Below are 27,237 nucleotides of genomic sequence, written 5' to 3'. Positions count from 1 at the left end.
AACGTTTATTTACAGGGGAAATGGTCGTCGAGTCTTCTACTCTAAGCGTCTCCATTGTCACTCATTTTAGCGCCTCTAAACAGGTCGCATTTCCTGTCTAACTCTATCTACTATTTTGGTCCGAGAATACTACTCAAAATACTATAGACAATAGACATATATGACAGTTTATCATCACATTTGTAGTTCATTGGTACACAGCACTTTCTACTTTAAAAAAACAACTTTTTACAAGGACGTTAGATATTGGTTATTTAGTGTTATATATGGGATGCTAACAAGTTGTGTGACGCTATCGAGTTGTGTGACGCTATCGAGTTGTGTGATGCTATCAAGTTGTGTGACGCTATCAAGTTGTGTGACGCTATCAACTTGTGTGGCGCTATCGAGTTCTGTTGACGCTATCAAGTTTTGTGACGCTATCGAGTTGTGTGACGCTATCAAGTTGTGTGACGCTATCAAGTTGTCTGACGCTATCAAGTTGTGTGACGCTATCGAGTTGTGTGACGCTATCAAGTTGTCTGACGCTATCGAGTTGTGTGACGCTATCAAGTTGTGTGACGCTATCAAGTTGTCTCACGCTATCGAGTTGTGTGACGCTATCAAGTTGTGTGACGCTATCAAGTTGTGTGACGCTATCAAGTTGTCTGACGCTATCAAGTTGTCTGACGCTATCGAGTTGTGTGACGCTATCAAGTTGTGTGACGCTATCAAGTTGTCTCACGCTATCGAGTTGTGTGACGCTATCAAGTTGTGTGACGCTATCAAGTTGTGTGACGCTATCAAGTTGTGTGACGCTATCAAGTTGTCTGACGCTATCAAGTTGTCTGACGCTATCGAGTTGTGTGACGCTATCAAGTTGTGTGACGCTATCAAGTTGTGTGACGCTATCGAGTTGTGTGACGCTATCAAGTTGTGTGACGCTATCAAGTTGTCTGACGCTATCGAGTTGTGTGACGCTATCGAGTTGTGTGACGCTATGAAGTTGTGTGACGCTATGAAGTTGTCTGACGCTATCGAGTTGTGTGACGCCATCAAGTTTTGTGACGCTATCAATTTGTGTGACGCTATTGAGTTGTGTGACGCTATCAAGTTGTGTGACGCTATCAAGTTGTGTGACGCTATCAAGTTGTGTGACGCTATCAAGTTGTGTGACGCTATCAAGTTGTGTGACGCTATCAAGTTGTGTGACGCTATCAAGTTGTATGACGCTATCAAGTTTTGTGACGCTATCGAGATGTGTGACGCTATCAATTTTGTGTGACGCTATCAAGTTGTCTGACGCTATCGAGTTTTGTGACGCTAGAGAATAGATAGAAGGAACGGGAGAGATCTGCAAAGACAGATATTGCGAGAGAGAAACCAGAAAGTACAAAGTAAATTGTGAAACAGTAGAGATTGATAGAAAGAAAACAAAAGAGACAAAAAAAAATGACGGGAAAAAACTAAAGGAAGAGAAAAAAGAAGTAATGAAAAAAGAAGGAAAGAAAAAAGAAGGAAAGAAAAAAGAAGGAAAGAAAGTAAAAGAGAGTGAAAGAAAGAATGTCCTACTAAAGATTACATATAAAAAAAAAGAGTAAATCTTGAAACCAAACAGAGACTGCGATCTATTGACAGTTTTATCTCTTGAACTCTTCCCCGTACACTCTACTCCAATGTTTACCTCAAAGTTTACCTTGACTTTCTAATGTTTCCTATTATGTCAACCACCGACTGGATGAGGCAACTTCCACAAAAATGTTCACTTTCGTTATGTGACTTCAATAGGCAAAGCAGATACTGAAGAATGTAAAAAAAAAGAAAAAAGAAATAAAATAAAATAGACGTATAGGGAGGGGGGGGGGAGAGGAAATAGCGAGTAAGAATCATGGCTGGGTGGGGGTGCTCACTGGATGAATCCCTTGAGTTAGTTAACCTATGTGAAATCACGCCTCCCTAGGGGGCCATCAACAGTCTCCTTTTCACCTGCACCCGTACAGCTAATAAGGGGACAAAGGAGCGTACGTGTGGGTGGGGCGATGACGGGGTTTGAACAGGGCTGTTTGCACAACCAAATTAATATTTAGATAGAACTGGAATATGACCCGCAATGTTGTGCCGGCGACTTGATGCGACACCGCTGTCTTTTTTCTTCCTTTTTTTTCTTCTGTCGCTAAGTGTGAAGTGTTTAGTGCAGAGGCAGGCAGAGGCAGTCAGGAAATAGTCTTGTACACGCATATACCAACAATGAACTGATAGTGAGGAGTTCGCGATGAAGAGTACGTTGTAGTAGAAGGTCTCTCTTGCCAACTAAAGAATGAACAATAGTTAAAGTAACACACATAAGCGTTTAGACATTGGATTGTCCAGTGCTACAGAAGACAACAAATGTATCGACTACTTTCTAAATGACATAGTGTAGCAACACTTCCTTGGAACAAAAAAAAAAACAAAAACAAAACAGACACCTGAACTAATTATTTCTTTATTCATTCGCCAATAGAACCTCCTAAAAATAAATAAATATTTATTCCTAATTCCCAACCTACCTTTGAATTGTGGAACTTATGGTATAAATCATCGGTGGGTAACCTTTTTCTATCGAGGGCGGCTTTTAAAAGTTGTGGGAATGGGGGGGGGAGCACATATTTATTTATATATAATATGTACTTACAACTGTAAAAAAATACGCTTGCTAACAGCTAGTGTATAATGTGTTTTAATTCACATGTTATACTGTATTGTACATTTACATTTCATTTTTATACACTTTCCATTGAGGAATTAAAGATTTAGTAATTTCTGAAACGAATTTAGCGAATTTAGATTTTAAATTTTGTTATTGTCTTTTTACATTACAACATTTCACCACTAGCTTACTAGCTGTTATACTTGCGACTACTGTCAATTTACAGTCAGTCAGTACACCAACCTGTTCTTACACTTGTTTATTTAAAAAAACAAACACTGTTCACAGATGAATGTAGACCCAAACAATGTGAAAGTTTAGCAGCAAAGTTTTTTTAAATTGTGGAAATACAGCTTCTGGCACCCAAAAATACTCCCGGAGGTTCTCTTTCAGGTCATAATTTATTTGGAAGTAAATCAGCTTTTGCACTAAATGGTGAACTGAGGGTATTGAAAACTAGTAGTTCTTGACGTCTTAAAGTTTGCTTTCTAATTCCAGAATCAAGGAATCCAAAAAAGTCTTGAACTTTTCAAACATTTCACTAGACATATTTTCATCTTTCATCAAAGCAAAATGACAAAATCTGTTTCCGCTTGTCTGGAGAAATGGGAACACTTTGTTTGAAAAGATTTAAAATGAACATACATTTCATGTGCAAACCGCCCATTGTAATATCTGCAATGAAACACATGAAGTCTGTCTTTCACTTTTCATTTAGAAATATTAGTAGCAAAGTCACATTCAATGTTCTTCAAGGGACATAACGATTTCTTCCTTGTAATTTCATATTCTTCTTACTGTGGTACCGATTCTCGGAATGTTTTGTTTCCCAATCTTCAAGTACTTCATGGTTAAGACTCTTACTTCTTATTAGTTTGAATACTGAGATAATTGGGTCAATAATAAGTTTGATAATCAATGTAACTTTGCACAAACTTTCCCGTTTAGAGCTTATGATTGGGATATTGTTCTTTAATGTATTAAAAACCTGTTTTTCTCAGTCAAAGCCACGGGCTTCTGATCAGTGGCTACATTGGCTCAATGAAAACCAACACTTTCAACACAGTTCTTCATAGCATTGAAATAAATACCGGCCTGAGTTTGTGTCTTTCCAATGAATGTTTCGAAATATTGCCAATAAGAATAATCTTCATTTACTTTAAACTTTTTAGAATGACATGTAGAGACAATGTTTCTTAAGCCTCTTCTTAAGCCTCTTCATAAGTGATAAGAAACAGGCATTTCAATAATTTATTTAGATATTTAAAATTATTTTTAAAAATATATTTGCATTTTTATATGTATAATCTGTGAGCACACTTAATTTCTGAAGGTGTCCAAGGGCCGCATAAAACACTCCGGCGGGCCGCATGTGGCCCGCAGTCCGTAATTTGCCCACCCCAGGTATAAATGGTAGATCGCTTGGCTAACAATCATCATGTCCTAGTATTGGGGTAGGGGCGAATGGAGTACATTGGTAAATCTATTCAATCTTTAAATCGTTATGCTTTAAGGTCAGTTGGTCTTTGTGCTGGTCACTATGATACACTCTCAGAAGAAAACTGTAGCTGTCGCTAGTCTGGGATGAAAACTTTACTAAAACCAATGTGTTTAGTGTACTAATGTGTTTAGTGTACTAATGTGTTTAGTGTACTAATGTGTTTAGTGTACTAATGTGTTTAGTGTACTAATGTGTTTAGTGTACTAATGTGTCTAGTGTACTGATGTGTTTAATGTATTTATTCAAGTGTTGTACTACAGTACTACCCATCGGTCCAAAAATCCAGTTATGGTCTCAGGAATTTTCCTTTACCCCCCCCCCCCTTGTCAAGTGACGCTCGAGAAATGTTTTGGTAATGAGTCAGAGATTATCAGAGAGGAGAAAAACTTAGAAACTAAATCAATATGAAGTTCAAATGTTTAAACACATTACTTCAACCATGACAGTACTACTTGGACAGCGACATTACGTGGACAGCGACATTACTTGGGCATTTGGTTTTTACTTGCACAGTACATTACTTGGACAGTGACATTAGTTGGACAGTGACATTACTTGCGCTATAGCAAATACTACAGAAATCTACCAGATAATGTGGGGAAAAAATAAACTACCACAAGAGTTCAAAGACGCCTCCATTATTCACCTCTACAAGAGAAAGGGAGATATGCAGTTATGCGATAACCATCGTGGCATATCCCTTCTATGCAATGCTGGCAAGATTCTGGCCAGGGTGCTATTAAACAGACTACAACACCACCTAGAAACTGGCCTACTTCCGGAGAGTCAATGCGTCTTCGGGCAGAGTAGAGGCGAGGGTGACATGATCTTTGCAGTCTGCCAACTCCAAGAGAAATGTAAAGAGCAAAATTCAAATCTCAGTACTGCATTCATAGATTTGACTAAAGCTTTTGATAATGTCAGTCGTGAAGGCCTTTGGCAAATCATGTCCTAATTCGGCTGTTCGGATCAGTTCATAACAATGGTGCGTCAATTCCATGATGACATGCAAGCAAGAGTCCAAGACAACGGAGGCTACTCCAAGCCTTTTCCTGTCTCAAATGGCGTGAAGCAGGGCTGTGTGCTGGCTCCAACGCTTTTCAGCATAATGTTCACCGCCATGCTGAAAGATGCCTTTCGCAGAGAAAGCATTAGAGTTGATATACGATATCGCACCGATGGAAGTTTATTTAATGCTCAGAGACTCAAGGCAAGGACCAAGGTAAACTACGACTGCATCAGAGACCTGCTATTCGCAGATGACTGTGCCCTTAATGCCGCAAACGAAGAAGACCTTCAAAAGAGCCTGTCCCTCTTCGCTAATGCCTGCAAAAATTTTGGCCTCGCCATAAATGTAAAAAAGACAGAAGTGCTGCACTAACCTCCAAATAAATCTGTCACAGTACCAGACATTCTCATAGATGGTCAGAAATTAGCAAACGTCAAAAAATGTGTCTATCTGGGAAGCACCATTTCAACTAACGCCAAAGATGACGAGGTTGACTTCTGTGTTTCTCGTGCCAGTGCTGCTTTTGGCAGACTTCAAGAACAAGTGTGGCAACGGATAGGACTCAGCATATCTACAAAAGTGAAATTCTACAGTGCTGTAGTTCTCCCGTCACTCCTATATGTATCAGAGTCCTGGACCCTATATTCCCGTCACACCAAAAAGCTAAACTCCTTCCACCTACGCTCTATAAGGAGTATCCATAAGATGCTTTGGTCCGACCACATACCAGACACAGAAATCTTAAAGCTGTCCAACATGTACAGTATCAATGCGACAGTAAAAAGGTCCCAACTTCGATGGGCAGGACATGTAGTCCACATGCCAGACAAACGCCTATCCCAAACGACTTCTGTACGCGAAGTTGTGTGCAAGAAAGGGCTCCTAGGGAGGTCAATACAAGCGCTACAAAGACATTCTCAAGTGCTCCTTCAAGGAATGTGATATCGACATTCACGGCTGGGAAGCACTAGCTCTCGATCTCTCCTCATGGCGTGAAGCTGTAAGTCTCGGTGTCTCAAGATATGAAACAAGAAGAGTGGCCTGGGCGAAAGAGCACCGAACCTACAAAAAGCTAAGAGAAGAAGCAGGCCTATCTGAAACTGACCTAACACACCCATGCCACGTATGCGGCCGGCTTTTTAAAGCGAGGATTGGACTTTACAGCCCTCTTCGAGTCCATAGCAAATTAGAAATGTGCTCATCTTCGACCACAAAGGAGGAGCTATATATAGCAAACAGCAATACTTTTATGCGACATGGGATTTTTTTTTTAAGTCTTCTGATGTTTATGTTATTAATTAAACAGTTTTTTAAAATCTAAATCTACAAAATTATTCAATTAAAATAAATTCTTACACTCATTCTCTCTGATTCTCTTTTCTTTCTTCCTGTCTCACGAGGTATTCCTATTCTCTTTTTTTGGTCACTCTCTCTTCTCTCTTTCTTTCTCTGTCTGTCTGTCTCTTTCAATAATCTATAGAGACGTCTCCGCTGGACAGAATACATGTTTAAACAGAACCCTCTCTCTGAAAAGCTTGCAGTGGACGGAGAGTGGCGGAAGTTTCTTGCTGAAAATCCTAAGCGTATGGCTGAAGCAATTAGTTCAAAGTAAAACCGACAATCAAGTCAACTTCAGAAATACATGTTTCAATTCGAACCCCCTCCTCCTCCTCCTCCCCCCTTTTGTAACTCTCTTTTACAAAAGTGAACTGATAGTCAAATGTAAAGGGATTTGTGGACCTCACACTGCCTTGACCACCCAACGCCAACCCACCCTATTCGCCAACCTAACCAGCTAAAGCAAGCAGCCATAAACATCACACAAGAGAAATGTACAAGAACGGTCGTTTAATATTCATCCTAGTCGTAAAGTTAAGCCTCGTTTTGGTGACTTCTGTCTCTGTGACTCGTGATGCATTGCAAGCTTCGTGTCCGCAGTAATCGTTTAGGAGATTATATCGTTCTTTCAATTTTCTTCCACTTTTATTCCATTCAAGTACAATACTAAATATTGAAAACAATAAAATAGTTTGACTATTGGCCACACGATATATTTTTTTATTGCATTGATTTATATCGAGGTGATAATTGTTATTTTTGTATTTAATTGTGACGCGTAGAGTGAGGAGCCGGGCAAATAGACAAATACAAGTGGCCATTAGCTTGCGATTTCGACCGTATCGTTCGTAAGTTACGAAAATAAGAATATTGTTATTTAATAGCGTAGCTTTATTTCACGGTATCGATACTTCATAAATAAGCATGAAACTCTTTCGTTAGTATGTATTCGAGGATATCGTATAAATATCGATACCGTCCTCACTCCCCAGTCCCAGTATGTGGGCGGTAACTGTGATCCACTGTTAGACAAGTTTATTACCAAACGGATCCTGTTACAATTTTATCTGAAGTGATCTTTTGGTGTAGGGAATAGGTTTGAAGGGGCTGAAAGGGTGGTTAAGAAGACTGGTACCCCGTGGTTCGCCCTGTCGCGCCACCATCTCCGAAGAAAGACCAGCTCTGGGTCAGATGTTTTTTTCTTGTTATTGTTATGTTCTATTGTGTAACTGGAAAGAATTGCTCGAGTTCTTTGTACTTGCAATCTTCAAATATGGTTTCTAAATAAGCTTACAATCTGTGTGTCAGTGTGCGCGCCACGTTACCAGGCCTGTAAAGCCGGTTGTATTAAAAGAGATTTTTAACGCTTAAATGTTTTAAACATTAGTGACTCGTTCAGGCTGAAAGTACGTCATCCAAATGGTCGTCAATAAGTTCATTCATCGGCACAGCTCAAATCAACATTTCTTATAGGAAAACCCATAACATGCCTGCCAGGTCATCATCCGTTTGGCAAGATACTGCGAAACATGGTGTTGAGGTGAAATGCGGTCAGGGCGCCTCAAGAGTTCCTAGACTCCTCTGACTTTTTGAGTTTTGTCCCAGCGCCCTCAAACCACTTTTTTTCATTTCTATTTGTACTTCTCCCCGTTTGAATCGGGTGGAGCGCCCTAAATATCCGAAAATTCAAAATTCCTGTCCTCACCGGAATTCAAACCCGAGACCCCTCGGTTCGGAAGCCAAGCGCTTTAAAAACTATTAATAACTTTGGTATTTGTATACATGTGTTAATGCATGTGGGAAACTTCTTTCTTTTGTCATTATTGCACCAACTTTGTCAAGAAGGCGCCTAGGTGGCGTCCTATTATGATATTGTCAAGATGAGCCCAATGGTCAGAGAGTTCATTGTTGAAGTGTTAGCTTGTCTAAAACTTAACTCTTCTGCTAGTGTGTGTTTGTGGTAGCAGTACCAGGTTGTCGAGTTATTATCTTCAGCAATGCGTAAAATAGAGTTTAGGAAGTGAATGCACTCCAGGATTAGATCTGCATCTGGATGAGCTCAGTGCCAAGTAGAAGACAGAGAGATGGAAAGAGGCAGAGAGAGAAAGAGAGAGGGAGAGAGAACAAAATGTAGTATAAGAGAGAGAGAGAGAGAGAGAGAGAGAGAGAGGGAGAGTAAGAAGGAGTGATAGAAGAGGAGAGGAATAAAGAGAGACAAGGTCTGCTAGAGATTGTCTTCAATAATTTCTGAACGGCCAAGGGTTTTGTCCTTTGTAATAAACACTTGTCTTTGGAAACTTTTTGAATTTCAATTTGGATAGTTCTAGCTTTTATTTAACTTTTTTTTACACAGACCAGAACTTATTGGTATAACTAATTTATAACATGACCTTCGTATGAACAAGTTTTTGTTTGCTTTTGAACATACAGAGTTAGAAATTGTAACCACATTAAAGGCTTAGGTAGATTTTTACAATAAACAAAAAATCTGCTCTTGCATGGGATCAGTAATTTAGCCCCTCTATTGGTCAGGTTTCTAAACGTGGTGGGACCATGACAAAAACTTTGACTAAGTTTTCACTTCACACGCTGCTACTTAAGGTTTGGTCACGTGGGTCCATTGAAACTTTTGTTTATGTTTAGTTTAGTGGCGTACTTGTACGAAGAGAACAAATCGTTTCCCCTACCGCTGTTCATTCCCCAATCCAATCACACTTTGATGAACATCAGAATTAATGTTGTAATATTCTAGAAGGTTATCTTCCTCTCTCATCTCCCCTCTATCTCTACGCTCTTTTTTTTAGTCTTTCTTTCAAACTTTGTTTTTTTCTATTTTGGTTGCCATGTGACATTCTTTTCTTTATTTAAAAATTTTATTTGTAAAACTACATAATTAGACAAACAATTATTTGTCATCTTGTATAACCTAAAATAACATGGGCACTTTAAGGAGCTAGAACTTAGGACAATATACTTTGATGTATTTCTAATTACTTGCCTGTACCGGGTCATCAATCTGTACCATTTTGGTTTCCCTATACCTAGAAATTATGTAACTTAAATCTGACTATCGATTCTAAAAAAGCAATACATGAGCAGTTGCTTAATCTCACAGATACTCTCTACACGACTTGTTTTTCATCTCCGCCAATCAGAATTCAAATATTTTGTTTGAAAATCTCTGTTTCGTTACGAAGCGATAAAAGCGAGGAGTTATTTTTTCGAGAGTTTTCTTAGCACACAAAGAAGCAAGTATAGCCAAGACTTGTCGGGATGACTCAGTTTGGGGGGAGGCCAATGTTGACCCTAGTGACTTGCTATGTCAAGCACTATGAGGTTTTTACTTTTCTGGGAGGTTTAAGGTATTTGCTATTGACACAAGCTGCCAGGAGACCAGAGGGGAATGACGAATACTTTTATTTTGAAATTCTTTTGCTCTGGGTAGTGAGATCATATAGTGATTTCATGTCTTGTACAATCAACTTATATGTTTAAAATGAGATTACGTTCGATTATGTCATCTCAATGTTCGTGTCATTCCGTGCACAATAATAAATAAAGTGCATAAAAATAAAACCTTTCATTTCAAACTAAAAGAAAAAAAAGTTTTAGACTCTAAGGTCATTTGGTCAGTATGAAATACCTGCCATTTATTCTGAAGGCCATACTTTTTGCTTGTGCTTTAGATCTCTTGAAACTTACTTACTTTTTAACTATAACACCACACCCCACACGCACATAAATCGCACACGAATTTCTTCAAGTTATGACTACGTCATTGATACGTCTTGTCTCCTTATTCTTTCAATGAGTTCTAGATATCGAACTAATCCATTCACTTCTAGGATTAGAACTCCTACCCTCAAGTTAATGTTAGATCGATACCAGCTAAACATGCTGGTTAAACTTTTTGTTTTCCTGAAGGTTTCAAGTTATAAAGAGATTGTTAAGAAAGTCCAGTCTTAGAATTGAATGACCTAAAAGCTAATGCGACTCTCAGCTATCTACCTAGATTTAGGAGAATCCTAATCACACCTGGTATACACAAGGGAAAAAAAAAAGAAAGAGTGCTTTGATGGTTATTTCTAATATGTAAAGATACAATTGATACTATATCAAAATATCAAGCGAATTGAAGATTTTCTTTGCGTTGAATTGCTAACGATTTCTAGTTTGTCAATTTATTTATGAAAAAAACAACAACTTATTTCTTGTTTTTCTCATTATGTTCAAGGCTTAGATAATAAGTTTTAGATCTGAGATGTGCAGTGTTGTCCAGACTAAGCAGTTCTAGATCTGAGATGTGCAGTGTTGTCCAGACTAAGCAGTTCTAGATCTGAGATGTGCAGTGTTGTCCAGACTAAGCAGTTCTAGATCTGAGATGTGCAGTGTTGTCCAGACTAAGCAGTTCTAGATCTGAGATGTGCAGTGTTGTCAAGACTTAGCAGTTCTAGATCTGAGATGTGCAGTGTTGTCCAGACTTAGCAGTTCTAGATCTGAGATGTGTAGTGTTGTCCAGACTTAGCAGTTCTAGATCTGAGATGTGCAGTGTTGTCCAGACTTAGCAGTTCTAGATCTGAGATGTGCAGTGTTGTCCAGACTAAGCAGTTCTCCATATAGTTTGTCTTTTAGGGGTGTGTTTTGAAGGCAGTTCCTTGTTCGAGCCTCTATGCAGCTTTTGTAGTACCGTTACGTAGTCAGTATTTAGTGGACACAATCTACAAGGACATGTTTCGCCAATTTTTCAACTTCCAGAATACGTGTTTTCTCATTCTGCACTGTACGGAGACAAATTGTGTAGATTGAGTGGGGTATGTATACTTCATTTACGGGCATCTAAGAGTGCCTCCGTGAATGAGTAAGTGACAGAGAAACAGGTATGGTGTGTGCAGGGCCGACGCGAAGGTTGTGTCCGCCTGCGTGCGAAATTAAAACATACCGCCCCCCCCCCCATTTTTTAGAAAAAAAAAATCATTAAGACTAAGCTGGACACTGTACCTAAAGCGCTCTTTGATTTAAATTCATTTTTGTACCATTCCTTTTTCCTTACATATTTGCATTGTTGTCGTATTCCCATGCCCTCTAAGATGTTGTTTTTTTCAATTTTAACTTTGCATTTTTTTTAAAGAATGTAATGAAAAAGAAAAGAAACTTAGTCTTAATTATAACACAAATTTTAGGTTTCATTTATTTTTTTAACACTATGTATAGAATCCAAATTTAGGTAATGAAATTTCACTAAAATGATTCAGTTTCTATGGACAGTTGTTTTATTCCGAAATAGTGTTGCGTACATAAATTTTTAGCGTTGTAAAAGTTTCTTCCCGGAGATAGAATTGAAAATGCGGCAGGTTTTCGCTCAAGTCCGCAAAGGGGTTTGATTCCGGGTGGGACTCGTCGCTAAGCGTATTCTGGCCTTTTTCTCTTAGTAAGAAGAGAGAATGAAAAAAAAAAGCTAATTAATATTGATGTGTTTGCTTTTCGAACGCACTATTAATCCTAATTTTAAAAAGTCGAGGGCCATATTAAGTCTAATTATAAAAAGGCAGCCCTGGCCAAAAGTATTATGCGAGGGACATTCTAGGTAGGCCTACATATTGCGCACGGACGTCTGTAATGGACTCGATCTTCTTAAATATATTCTTCCTGTTAAGTAAGAAGTCTCTGTCGCGGAGGTTTGTTTTTTTTCCACACCAAAGTCGTCACTATAAAGAAGTGCAATAGACAGAAGAAATTCGATCATTCTAAGACCATAAAACCCAGAAGAATCACACTAGCGGAGACCTTTAAAATGTTTTCTTCAAAAGTTTTGACCCATATAGTTGCATACGCCCCTCGCAAAAAGCTGTCTATATTTAACACGGTTCTTATTAGAAGATAAAACGACGTCTCCTACTTAAGATATTTTAATTTTTATACATGTCATTCAATATTATTTAGATAAATGTTTTAAAATTGACTTTCTATTTACTAGATCTACTTACATGGCGGGCTATTCGACTCAAAACAAATATTACAAACAACCCACGAAAATTCAATGCCAGGTGAGAGTCGGCGCCTATGGAAAAACCCTCGGGAATCCCTCGCGCGCTTTTTTTTTTTTAAAGTTTCCAAAATAACTTCTTATTGTACGAATATCTTCCACTTTTTTAAAGGATACTGAAATCATTAATATTTAAACAAAATATTTAAGTAATTTTTTGTTATTATTAAACCAAAAATCTAAAAAAAAAAAATTAAAAAAATCTTAGAATAATGATTTGGCCGCCCCTTACATTCGGCCGCCTGCGTGCACATTGCACAATAGGTAGCAGCGGCCCTGGGTGTGTGTGTGAGTGATTGAGTGGGTGATAGAGAAACAGAGATGGGGTGGTGGCTGCGATAGATTTTTAGTTTACAGAGTATGAAAGGGAAAAAAGAGGAATGTGAGGTGTGCTTGAGGGAAAAAAGATGTGACAGAACAGGAAGAGGGATAAAAAGTGTAAGACAAAACAAAATGTGAGATAGAGTGACCGCGAGAGAATGGAGAGATAGAGTGACCGCGAGAGAATGGAGAGATAGAGTGACCGTGAGAGAATGGAGACATAGAGTGACCGCGAGAGAATGGAGAGATAGAGTGACCAGAGAATGGAGAGATAGAGTGACCGCGAGAGAATGGAGAGATAGAGTGACCGCGAGAGAATGGAGACATAGAGTGACCGCGAGAGAATGGAGAGATAGAGTGACCGCGAGAGAATGGAGAGATAGAGTGACCGCGAGAGAATGGAGAGATAGAGTGACCGCGAGAGAATGGAGAGATAGAGTGACCGCGAGAGAATGGAGAGATAGAGTGACCGCGAGAGAATGGAGAGATAGAGTGACCGCGAGAGAATGGAGAGATAGAGTGACCGTGAGAGAATGGAGAGATAGAGTGACCGCGAGAGAATGGAGAGATAGAGTGACCGCGAGAGAATGGAGAGATAGAGTGACCGTGAGAGAATGGAGAGATAGAGTGACCGTGAGAGAATGGAGAGATAGAGTGACCGTGAGAGAATGGAGAGATAAAGTGACCGTGAGAGAATGGAGAGATAGAGTGACCGTGAGAGAATGGAGAGATAGAGTGACCGCGAGAAAATGGAGAGATAGAGTGACCAGAGAATGGAGAGATAGAGTGACCGTGAGAGAATGGAGAGATAGAGTGACCGCGAGAGAATGGAGAGATAGAGTGACCGCGAGAGAATGGATAGATAGAGTGACCGCGAGAGAATGGAGAGATAGAGTGACCGCGAGAGAATGGAGAGATAGAGTGACCGTGAGAGAATGGAGAGATAGAGTGACCGCGAGAGAATGGAGAGATAGAGTGACCGTGAGAGAATGGAGAGATAGAGTGACCGCGAGAGAATGGAGAGATAGAGTGACCGCGAGAGAATGGAGAGATAGAGTGACCGTGAGAGAATGGAGAGATAGAGTGACCGTGAGAGAATGGAGAGATAGAGTGACCGTGAGAGAATGGAGAGATAGAGTGACCGTGAGAGAATGGAGAGATAGAGTGACCGTAAGAGAATGGAGAGATAGAGTGACCGCGAGAGAATGGAGAGATAGAGTGACCGTGAGAGAATGGAGAGATAGAGTGACCGCGAGAGAATGGAGAGATAGAGTGACCGTGAGAGAATGGAAAGATAGAGTGACCGCGAGAGAATGGAGAGATAGAGTGACTGATTGACTGAGAGTAAAGAAAAGAAAGAGACGTATGTATGTGAAGGAGAGACAGAGACAGAGACAGACAGACAGATGTGGTCAGTTGTGGTCAGCAGCTTCTGTCACTCAGACAATAGTAACTTGAGGTCACTAGTGTCACTAACACCAAACAGGATATTTTACCTCACCCATCTAGTCCCCGTGGCAAGGGGGGGGGGGATATAGAGCTGTGTGGAAGTGGAGGTGCGTGCACCTTGTCGTCGGGTGTAAACGAGAAATAATCAACCAGTTTGTCATTTCACTGGCTGGCAGTGTCGGGGGGAAAAGGTAGGAGAGGTGGCTCTGGATGGGTAGGTCTGATTGAAGCATAACAATGCATAACACTGACATTGGCATTATGTTTCTTTAATGTCAGTGACATGACAAAATAATACGTCAGCTCCAAACTGCTCCACACTGGCCACGTTTTGGGGAGTCAAAGAAAGAAAGAGAGAAATGACAAGTCAGTGCAGTCTAGAGGTTTACAAGAAACTGTTAGCAGCAGCAGGGGGTGGGGGGGTATAGAATTGAAAATGTTGGGGAGATAGAAAGAGTAAGGGAGAGAAAGAGAGAGGGAAAGAGTGAGGGAGGAGAGAAAGTTAGAGAGTGGGGGGACGACAAAGAGACAAAAGATTAAAAGATTGACGATGAGAAAGTGGAAGGAGGGTAGAGATGAAGTGATTAACATTAAGAAAACAGGAGGAACAGGTTAACATGGAAAAAGAAAAGAGCGACTGACAAAGTCTAAGAAGAAGACAAAAGAGATACATAGCTTTAAAGACCTGAAAAATAAAGAGATACAAAGCTTTAAAGACCTGGAAAAAAAAAGAGATACAAAGCTTTAAAGACCTGAAAAATAAAGAGATACAAAGCTTTAAATTCCTGAAAAATAAAGAGATACATAGCTTTAAAGACCTGAAAAATAAAGAGAACATAGCTTTAAAGACCTGAAAAATAAAGAGATACATAGCTTTAAAGACCTGAAAAATAAAGAGATACATAGCTTTAAAGACCTGAAAAATAAAGAGATACAAAGCTTTAAAGACCTGAAAAATAAAGAGATACATAGCTTTAAAGACCTGAAAAATAAAGAGATACATAGCTTTAAAGACCTGAAAAATAAAGAGATACATAGCTTTAAAGACCTGAAAAATAAAGAGATACATAGCTTTAAAGACCTGAAAAATAAAGAGATACATAGCTTTAAAGACCTGAAAAATAAAGAGATACATAGCTTTAAAGACCTGAAAAATAAAGAGATACATAGCTTTAAAGACCTGAAAAATAAAGAGATACATAGCTTTAAAGACCTGAAAAATAAAGAGATACATAGCTTTAAAGACCTGAAAAATAAAGAGATACATAGCTTTAAAGACCAGAAAAATAAAGAGATACATAGCTTTAAAGACCTGAAAAAAAAAAAAAAAAAGAAAGAGAAAGAGAAAGAAGAAGTAGGAAACAAAAATGAAGAAGCACTGAACTGGCGCTACAAGTATTCAAACAATGTTGGCTCAGTAAGGGACACGCGTTGATCACCTGTACAGTGTCATTGTTTAAGTGCAGTGTCTCTGATGAGATTTCTTTGATTCTCAATGACAGTGCACATTCTAGCCAAGAGCCCCTCCCCTGACCCACATTCTTGAACTATCCCCTGACCCACAGGCTTGAAATATCCCCTGACCCACAGATTTGAACTAGATCAAATGCGCAGATGTTAATCGCAGTAGCACTAGTATACACACAGACAATGCTCCCAATAGAAACATAGCAACGTGTTAACTGCATCAGTTGCTGTTTTAAGATTTATTGTTTACATTAGCAATTTTGACATTTAAATTGCTTGAAAACTTGAATCAAATTCAGATATTTACTTATCAATTATATTGTGACATTTATTTTATAGATGTTGGGATTAACTTTAGTAGGCCTACTATTAATTACACTCAGTTTCGACATCTTGTTAATTGTTCTATAGTAATGGAGTAAAAATGTCTGTAGACACAACCGGAAGCTCAATCGGATGACCTATATTCCAAGGTACGCCGGGAAACTTAGAAAATAGAATTCCTCATTCAGCAATAAAACAATTTCAGCCCTCAAAGTAGAACTTGTACAAATATTCAAATCAAGCTTGAGAACTACAATACAATTTCATTTCAATCAAGTTTTAAAAAGCTGAACATGAAACTTGAAATTTTAAAAGCTGATCCATTGTTTCATTTCTTATTACGAGAAAAACGATCGCTCTCTAAGTTGCAGAAAGAAGGTATTGACTTCTTATAAACAACACAGTATTTGTCACGTTGTTCTTGTGTCTACAAATAATAGATCATTTTCAGAGTCATTCGTTTCTTTCATTATCAGACGATGAACTTTTGTTTTCGAAAGTCCATTTGAGATTTGTTAATTAGAGACTTTACCTATGAAGTCATCGGCCAGGAACATTAACGATTGAGTCGTCTTCAAGTCTATTATAAACTTTAAACGACCTATAGGACTTGACAAATCGATACACCAGGAACGTAATATTTTTTAACGAACAGTAACAACTGAAAAGAATAACATTGATTAGATTTAAAAAAAAATGATTGGCAACTAAACTTTCTCAATGTCGGTCTAGCTCAATGTACTTTCCAAAACATTCACTACATCGTGATCATTGACTGGCTCCTGCTCTGTAAAGGGAGGTAAGAATGTGTCCACTTGTGGTCTCCGTCTTTCAAAAATCCTGTAAACGTCCAAAGACTTCCAAGATGAAAACAAAACATACAGGATTGAAATTCTAAATAGTTTGACACGCGTTTTAATTGAAATTCTGTCCAGAATGTCGAACAAACATATGACTTAAACAGATGACTTAAACAGATGACTTGCGTGCACTACAGCAGACAATGCACCAGCAAGTTATAAACAGAGTATTTCAAAACTTTAAAACATGGAGTTTCAATCAATACGAAACCATTTTTAGAATACTTTGCATTTCTAGCAAGATCAGTAACTCCTGTAAGTAAGACAAGTTGTTACGTCAACACCTTGAAGTGTTGGATCATCGGAGGGGAAGACATTCAACTAACAAAAAGTACCAAGACTAAATCGCAGGTATGTCTTACTGACCCAATGACCCCAGGGTCAAGACGTACAAGGGAAATTTAAAAAAAAAAAAAAGGAAATTATAAAAGGAAATAAAATTACCAGCGAAAAAATAGTTGATTGAAAATGCGAAACAATATAGTCACGTGATGTCCAGTGTGTCCAATTGTTAAGCAATATTGTCACGTGATGTCCAGTATGTCCAATTGTCAAACAATATTGTCTCGTGATGTCCAGTGTGTCCGATTGTTAAACAATATTGTCACGTGATGTCCAGTATGTCCAATTGCTAAACAATATTGTCACGTGATGTCAAGTATGTCCAATTGCTAAACAATATTGTCACGTGATGTCCAGTGTGTCCAATTGTTAAACAATAAAATGACGAAAAATTGAAGATTTCATAACGGAGACGAAACCATAAATAGTCAAATTTTGTTTGGGTCAATCCCGTGTCTAAATGACCAATAGTATTGTTAAGGAAGAGCATGTGAATATATATATATATATATATATATATATATATATATATATATATATATATATATATATATATATATATATATATATATTTATATAATAAATATTGTGCAGTTCTTAAATCGGAGGAACTTATTACGAGTCCGCTGTCTCTTTGTTTACAGATGTTATTTTTATTTAGGTGGCAACAGTTGTTTCTTAGTTGAGCATTCATTGACATTGTTTATTTTCTCTTTTTATTTTACATTGGCTCCCAATCTTACATTTATCATTTTCTCATGTTTCCTAGGTTTCATTACATCGCCTTACATTTCTTCATAGCGCTTTTCCTTTTTTATCTTAGTTTTTTTCTTTTTGTAATTATTTATTCCGATTTTTGTTTAAGTTGTGTTTTTGAAACAGATTATTACATAAACTAGGTGATAGACCTTCCCATCTTACAGTGTCATATGTAAACCAAGGTGTACATCGTTAGCGAGTTGACAAAGTTTAGTAACATGCATCAATACATCAGTAAGATGCTTCCTCACATCAGTAAGATACTTCCTCACACCAGTAAGATACTTCCTCACATCAGTAAGATACTTCCTCACATCAGTAAGATACTTCCTCACATCAGTAAGATACTTCCTCACATCAGTAAGATACTTCCTCACATCAGTAAGATACTTCCTCACATCAGTAAGATACTTCCTCACATCAGTAAGATACTTCCTCACATCAGTAAGATACTTCCTCACATCAGTAAGATACTTCCTCACACCAGTAAGATACTTCCTCACATCAGTAAGATACTTCCTCACATCAGTACGATACTTCCTCACATCAGTACGATAGTTCCTCACATCAGTAAGATACTTCCTCACATCAGTAAGATACTTCCTCACATCAGTAAGATACTTCCTCACATCAGTAAGATACTTCCTCACATCAGTAAGATACTTCCTCACACCAGTAAGATACTTCCTCACATCAGTAAGATACTTCCTCACATCAGTAAGATACATTCCCACATCAGTAAGATGCATCAATATACCACTATACCACTAGGATACATCAACACATCAGTAAGATACATCAATACATCAGTAGGATACATCAATACATCAGTAGGATACATCAATACATCCATACATCAGTAACTAAGATACATCAATCGCATAACAGGGATTGCACTAAAAGGTTCGGGTCAAAGTTCTAGATGACACCTGGTGGTGGAGCGAGATGCTTTTTTACTTGTGATTGACTCTAGTCCTTCACACTACATCCTAACCTCAGCCACCTTTCACGATTGTCACTCCCTCACAAATCTAATTGAGTTTTTTGTGTGTCTGTGTAGCTTTTGTGACTGAACTGACTTCGTGTGTTGGTTCTGTGTCATTGAATGAAAACATCAAAATTTCATCTAACTTAAAATGATATCTCTCCCTGGCTGTTTTCTATTGGACACTTGCAATCCTGGTTTCTTCTGGACATCAACTGGAAGTCAGTGTGTGTGGGGGTGGAGGTGGGTGTGTGTGTGTGGTGGGGCTGTTTAAACAGACGATACGCAAACTAAACCTGGTGACTGTGACTCTTGCTAAGATCAACTGAATTGAAGAGAGGAGGAAATGACATTCTTCTGTATGTTGAGTGGTGCAGTGAGAATAGTTGTAATAGTTAGAATTTTTGTAATTGCTTAGATTTGTGTAATAGCTTGAATTTTTGTAATTTTTTGAATTGTTGTGATTGCTTGGATCGTTGTAATTGCTTGAATTGTTGTAATTGTTTGAATTGTTGTAATTGCTAAGATTGTTTTAAATATTAGAAATATTAAGATCAATACCAGTGTTTTGTTTTGTCTGTATGATGTTGTTATAGCTGTTAAATGACGTGTATCCACGAGTCTGTCCTATCTCTCTCTCTCTCTCTGTCTGTGTGTGTGTGTGTGTGTGTGTTTCTGTGTTTTAAAACAAATATGATAAGAACATATGGACAAAGTCTACATTGATCCTTCATTAATTTCCTAAACAAGTTTTGAACCTCGAGAAATACCTCGTCTAGCATAGAACTCACTGAACTCAAATAGTCTAGTACCGGCCGTTGACTTGGTGAGAAATTAGTTTCCATCTGTTTCTCTCTTTATCACTCTTACTCCCCCAGTGCACATTCAACAATAAATATAACCAAACAAAAAAAAAAGAGAGTGAACTAACTTTCAATCCCAGAGAACATCCTGACAGGGCTCAAACTCGGGACAGACTTGAACCGCAAACCATGCGACGAGATGGTTGAGTTTGTATGTTATTAAGTTTATTTATAGCTCCGTATTATTTGTAAAGAAAAGAAAACAAATCATGCAATTCTTTTGTTTAAATGTAATTATCAACAAAGAATCGATCCCCTGAAAGAAAAAAAACAAGGTGGAGAAATTGTTCTTTCAAAATGGAACTTTATAAAACTGTACAAGTTTTCTGTAAAAAAAAAGAAAACGAAAGGGAAGTTAAAAGGCTAGTAAGACTGATATCAAAGTGGGCTACTTGCGTCCCCTTGATCTACCTACGTTCCATAGGAATTACCATTACTGTAATTAGTACAGCCATGTCCTTGACCTTATGGTAAATTGAAAACGTGATAATTTGAAACCATGAAGTGAAGCCAATGATTGGTTCATGGAAGTGTACACGTCCAGGGTGTCAACAGTCTCCACTTTTGAAACCTGTCAGACGTTTGGACTTTTTGGAGCGGCAAAATGGGTGCAAAGAAGTAAGAATGTTGGGGGGGGGGGGGGCATAAGAAGGGAAATAAATGATACTGTTTTGACGTGCACGTAGAATACTCTCCTGCGAGGATGTGTAGAAGGAACTCACTTATTAACTGGTAGGTTGGATATACCACAATATCCTCAGGACTTGTAAAGACCTTCCTACAAGAAACAGTAAAATAGAAACGAAGAGGGTAAAAAGAAGCAATGTAATACATCATAAAGAAGAGGTCAGGCGGAATAAGACTTCAAGGATTTCAAAAAATACAAACTAAGAGAAATGTTTAACCCTTCGGTCCTTCAAGAGAATTTTATCTGGCATTCAACAATTCAAGCGACTTGTATCAGATACCTAGAAGTCCAAGAGACTTTTTATCTGGCATTCAACAATTCAAGCGACTTGTATCAGATACGTAGAAGTCCAAGAGACTTTTTATCTGGCATTCAACAATTCAAGCGACTTGTATCAGATACGTAGAAGTCCAAGAGACTTTTTATCTGGCATTCAACAATTCAAGCGACTTGTATCAGATACCTAGAAGTCCAAGAGACTTTTTATCTGGCATTCAACAATTCAAGCGACTTGTATCAGATACCTAGAAGTCCAAGAGACTTTTTATCTGGCATTCAACAATTCAAGCGACTTGTATCAGATACGTAGAAGTCCAAGAGACTTTTTATCTGGCATTCAACAATTCAAGCGACTTGTATCAGATACGTAGAAGTCCAAGAGACTTTTTATCTGGCATTCAACAATTCAAGCGACTTGTATCAGATACCTAGAAGTCCAAGAGACTTTTTATCTGGCATTCAACAATTCAAGCGACTTGTATCAGATACCTAGAAGTCCAAGAGACTTTTTATCTGGCATTCAACAATTCAAGCGACTTGTATCAGATACCTAGAAGTCCAAGAGACTTTTTATCTGGCATTCAACAATTCAAGCGACTTGTATCAGATACCTAGAAGTCCAAGAGACGTTTTATCTGGCATTCAACAATTCAAGCGACTTGTATCAGATACCTAGAAGTCCAAGAGACTTTTTATCTGGCATTCAACAATTCAAGCGACTTGTATCAGATACCTAGAAGTCCAAGAGACTTTTTATCTGGCATTCAACAATTCAAGCGACTTGTATCAGATACCTAGAAGTCCAAGAGACTTGTATCAGATACCTAGAAGTCCAAGAGACTTGTATCAGATACCTAGAAGTCCAAGAGACTTGTATCAGATACCTAGAAGTCCAAGAGACTTGTATCAGATACCTAGAAGTCCAAGAGACTTGAACCAACACCCACAAGTCCAAAACAGTTTGTCGAGCATACAACATTCCAAGCGACTTTTATTTGGTACCCAGACGTCCAACTGACATTCTACCAGCGAAGACCTTGTCGTGACTATTACATTCTAGACTTCACGAATTGATGAACGTTCTTGTTGCTGTAGGGTGAGGGCTGGGACAGGCCTCAAGTAGCCAGCAGTAACAAGCAGAATATTTTCTTTCAAATAAACTCTAGTTTGACTTGGGCATTTGCACTGTAATTGTTCACGTGACTTTTTCTTCTGAAAAATAAATGGGAGGGATCTGAAAAATTGCCCTCCCCCCCATGACCCCATGATCCTCCTGTTTATGGTTTTCAAGCTGAGCTTTCATTGTATAAGTAGTTGGCTCATTGTAGTGAAGCATTTCCTGTTTACCCGTGAGGATTTTAAAATTGTTTCACCAATGATCAGAGTACCCCACAAGTCACGTGATACTGGCTTTAGATTGTACAATGCCTCACAATGTGTGTAGTGGGTTCATATCTTGAGCCCTATTCAGGAGTAAAAACACATGGTGAAACAACTCACAATTTACGTCCATCAAATCATCGAACAGGAAATAAGTAAGTTTTTCTTGGTTGGTCCGCCATTTAGAGTGGTCAAGTGTGCTGGACAGTGGTTGATACCAACACTAGATCTAGTGAGGGTCAACCTTGTGGAGCTGTTCAAACATTGAGTATTTTGGTTGTAGACAACTTGTAGAACGAATAACATTTTGAGAAACACTGACAGTGACCACGCAACAGAATCGGTCGCAAAACTTGACCCCCCCCCCTCCTCCCTTTACAACACACAAAAACTTCTGTTCCTTGTTTCCTGTTGCACTAATTACTCTAGCTTTACAGCGTTGTACTGCTTTCCTCCCCCCCCCCCCATTTTACCCTCACCCTAACCACAAAGCCATGAATATTCCCTACAGGTAACTTTTTTTTTTTTTTTTTTAAATAGATTTTTAGGGTTTAGGGTTTATTCTGACCCAGCCAAGCATAACGAAGGTAGTGGGCAGTAGTGGACAACAGAAGTCACAGTTTTGATGGAAAAAGAACGATTTTCACGTGCTGGTCAAGTAAAAGATTAGTGAATGTTTGTGAAGATTTTCAGTAACCAGACATTCGGACAGCGGTCAGCTTAGCCTTTTGAAAACAGTTTGATGTTTTAGTCTGGTCAGACAGACTAGCAGCGGGCAGTATTTGGTCAGTGGGGACCAGAGACGTTTAAATTGGCAATACCGTTGGATTTGTGGACAAAATGAAAGACTAAATGACAAAAGCATTAAGTTCAATTCTGTCCATTCAATGGTCAGTACTTTCAGCTTAGAAAATTAAAACCAAGTGACCGCGGCTTCAACAATATCAATTAAACAGGTATTAAACGACTTGCGCCTTTCGTTGTTTTGTGTGGCGTGTGTATGTGTGTGCGCGCGTGCGTGTGTATTCTTGTTTTTATTAATTGATTTTCAGATGAAAATGGTAATGACGCTATTAAACAATTCCATTCTCGAATACATTGTCACTTTGTTTAGTTTCAATGACCATATAGTGGTTTGGGTTAGGGTCTAGAAAACTTGTATTTAAATGACGCAGGGCGCAGTTTGTGAATGAAGAGAGTTGGAAAGTTTTGTGAAAATATTGAATCCCCAACAAGTTTTCATTGAAAGAAAACAGAAGCGACTGAGAATCACCGTGCTCTTGCATTTGTGTCTCTTACATTGAAAGTAAGTTAGAAATAAGAGGTAATAGGAGCGTTATTCAGAATAATAATACATATCTTATAAGTAGAAATAAAGGTTCTCAAGTCTACTGATCACTTATCACACTGAGGCCTATTTTGACTGAGAAAATGGTAAGATTTTAATCGCCCTGTTTGTTGTTTATTGATTAAAAAAAAAAAAAGAAAAACCGCTACCATTATTAACATCGCTGTATTACCTTCTATCTCACAAGAAAAACTGAGCTGGGAAAACAAAGGGAATATGGGAACTGAGCCTTTGAGATTAAGCGTTTACGTTTCTCTATCATTATTTGAAAACGAAACCAACTAATCCAGATTTCTTCCACTTTTGTCTTTCTATTAAGTAAAAGTGTACGTCAATATATTAAAATAAAAGGGGGAGGGTGATGGCGGTGGGGGCGTTTTAGGAAACGGAAGAAAATACACACACACACAATGTACTGTCACACGCTGACCTCTTTCCCCCAGGCTCTCCCCAACTCCAAGAGAACATCCCCAGGAATATTTGAATGATGAAGTTATTCAAGTGCTTGAAATATGAAACTGTCCATTGTGTGTGTGTCTGACAAGGCGATGTCTATCTAAGTAGTTCTTTCCTCAACAATAACAAAATCTCTTTGCTTTAGATGTCAACAAAAATCAAGAAAGGGGTTACGCCTCTGTCAATCTGAGCAGCTTCCCTTTACCCCCCCCCCCCCTTTTTCAATCGTCTCCCTCTCCCAAAGCTTCCTGTCTTCTCTGCTGATAGCGTCAGGTTTTTGGGCTATCATTTACAATTTAACACTTTTTTTTAATCATCGCCCCTGCACAGTTAGCCTTCTCCTTGTAAAAATACAACAGTATGGTGTCTTCGCCCCTGCACAGTTAGCCTTCTCCTTGTCAAACTACAACAGTATGGTGTCTTCAGCATGATGACCTCAGTCCAGTTGAGCCACTATTTTCTAGTTTTGGGCCTGACTGTCACACACAAGTTCTCAATGTCCAAGTCAGTTTCCTTCAAAGAACCTCACCCCCACTCCCCCTTCCAGCAGTCTTGATGTTCAAGAAGTGAATTGATTTCACAAGTTTGGGTTGAGAACAATAGGGTCACTAGGGGTCATTTCTGATTGACAGGGGACAGACTGGACCCGGCCATATGGAAATAGTTCAACAGGGCATCTCCGAAACCCCAGTGTCCACTCTGATCGCCCTAATTTAAAGTGAGATTTCTAGAAAGGCGCTTTATTGGTTTCTGGACCATGCCTAAATGGATTGGGCTGCATAGCACATGACGATGGACACTGGTCAAAACTTGACCGGGTTTGTGAAACGTTTATTCAATAAGTCACGTGACATTCTTGGGAAAGAAATTGTTCAAAAGACAATCTTAAAGAACAAGCATGAATGGTAGTGTGGGAGGGCTAGTTGTAGGTGTGTGTGTGTGTGTGGGTATATGTGTGTGTGTGTAGAGGGGGGTATCTGTATGTGTGTGCGTGTGTGTGGGTATATGTGTGTGTGTGTAGAGGGGGGGTATTTGTATGTGTGTGCGTGTGTGTGTGTAGAGGGGGTATTTGTATGTGTGTGCGTGTGTGTGGGTATATGTGTGTGTGTGTAGAGGGGGGGTATTTGTATGTGTGTGTGTGTGTGGGTATATGTGTGTGTGTGTAGAGGGGGGGTATTTGTATGTGTGTGCGTGTGTGTGTGTAGAGGGGGTATTTGTATGTGTGTGCGTGTGTGTGTGTAGAGGGGGGTATGTGTATGTGTGTGTGTGTGTGTAGAGCCGGGTATTTGTATGTGTGTGTGTGTGTTTGTAGAGGGGTGGGGGTAGTAACGGTCGAAAAGCAACAGTGATGATAAGCCGAAAAAAAAAAGTCAAAAATTGTAAGACAAACGTTTTGATTGAGGGAGGGAAGGGGTAAGGTGGTGGAATTTATATCTTATCTTATCTTATAGATTGCAGACGTTACTTCACAAGAGAAGATCATTACGTCATACGCATTTCATGTGTCAGTCATGCGTGTCGTTGCTCGTCATTACAAAAATAAAACAACAAAAATAAAACAACAAAAATAACACAACAAAAATAACACAACAAAAATAAAACAACAAAAATAACACAACAAAAATCTTGTTTCCTTAATTTGAAACATTTAACAAAACCCAGTTCACATATTCCAGATGTGTACATTAAAAAGGAGCTATAAATTATTCGCTACCCTCTACCATTGTTATACTGTAGTCATCTCAACGTCGCCAGATTATAGTCAACGTTGATTTTCGAGTGGCTTGATTCAGACATTATAATTCAACAAATATCAATATCTTTAAAAAAAAGTCTTTAAATATTATGGAAAATGAAAAACATCGAATTAAATAAATGGTATTGTTTTTACGTTGTTATGAGTAAGGAAACTTGTTGTATCTTTACTGTTGTTATTGTCTTGGGATTTAATTCAAGTATTTCTCTCTTCTGTTCTCTGTCAACATTTAGACTCGCTGTTTTCATCTATAAATAACTAAGCCCTAAGCATTTATCAGTAATAATGTGGGAATTGGGGGAGAAGCGCACTATTACAAATATGTTTACTGCTATAGCATTCATATTTCCTGCACCTGTTTTTAATCATCAATAAATGGCGCCCTAAACTTTATGATACTCCATTTATAGTACCATCCCAGCACAGAGAGTAGAAAAAAGTGATGGTCACTTATTCTCTCCCCGGATAAAAAAAAAAGTTACTCCTCGGAGTGACCGGTGCACAATTGCACCCCCCTCTGGCCCTGGTATTAGAGTGGCCATCTTGTATGAATGATGGACTGTCTAGCGCTCTCTCATTTTCCCATAAAAACTATGAATCGGTCCATTCAAAGGCTAAGCCGGGCGCGGACTGGCCACTGAGGAGAAGGGGAAGAGGGCTGAAAAGGGATGTCGGCAAAGGCTTAACGCCGCGGGAAGCGAGAACTGAGAAGAGGTCAGCGGTCATCTTCAAGGTGTGCTAGGATCAAACTATGTTTTGCTACACTGGACCTACACTGTTGATCCGAGCTACTGTAGGCAATGGAGATGAATGATAATATCTTTACTAGGCACTGGTCTAGTACTATCAAAATGCTGCCTTATTATTGGCCCAGTAATCGTACTAAAACTACATTATTATTGGCCCAAGAGTTACTAAAACTAATCTATATTTAGTCCACTATACTGTTACTAAATCTGCTATATTTTGTTTTCCGAATTTAAAAAAAATGAAAAACTAGAGACCATGCTCTAAGGAACAATTTGAACAAGGAAATATAAAGTGTATAAATCTTTGTGAACTTTTTACCAAATTGGAAGAGGTCAATCAAGTGGTGCACAGACAGGTAGACAATGTCTGCGCAGGATGTGAAAGTTTGTAGGTTGCAGTCGGGGCTGCGTGGCACGGTAAATGCTGCACTCCTCAGTAATATTCGGTCTGGAAGACATGCATTATTATTATTATTATTATTAGTATGATATCGTATATTGATTGTCAGGGTTGTGTTAAATCCTTAGCTCGTTGGATCGGGCCCCCGACATTCAACAGGCACCTTCGTGCTTACAATAAATAATGGACTGGCTGTTAACAATGTAATAGTTTAATGATATGAATGTAAGTTATAATGGCAAACTGATGGAG

General features: G+C 38.7%; 1 protein-coding gene across 5 annotated transcripts in view; it reads left to right on the top strand.

The window, feature by feature from the left end:
• Positions 1-27,237, top strand: part of LOC106069424 (four-jointed box protein 1-like) — a 158,280-nt gene that overhangs the window by 70,910 nt on the left and 60,133 nt on the right. The window lies entirely within an intron of this gene.

The sequence above is a fragment of the Biomphalaria glabrata genome, chromosome 6 (genome assembly GCF_947242115.1).
Source record: "Biomphalaria glabrata chromosome 6, xgBioGlab47.1, whole genome shotgun sequence".
Lineage (NCBI taxonomy): Eukaryota > Metazoa > Mollusca > Gastropoda > Planorbidae > Biomphalaria > Biomphalaria glabrata.
Note: the sequence above shows the minus strand (reverse complement) of the source record. Positions and strands in the feature narration are given on the sequence as shown.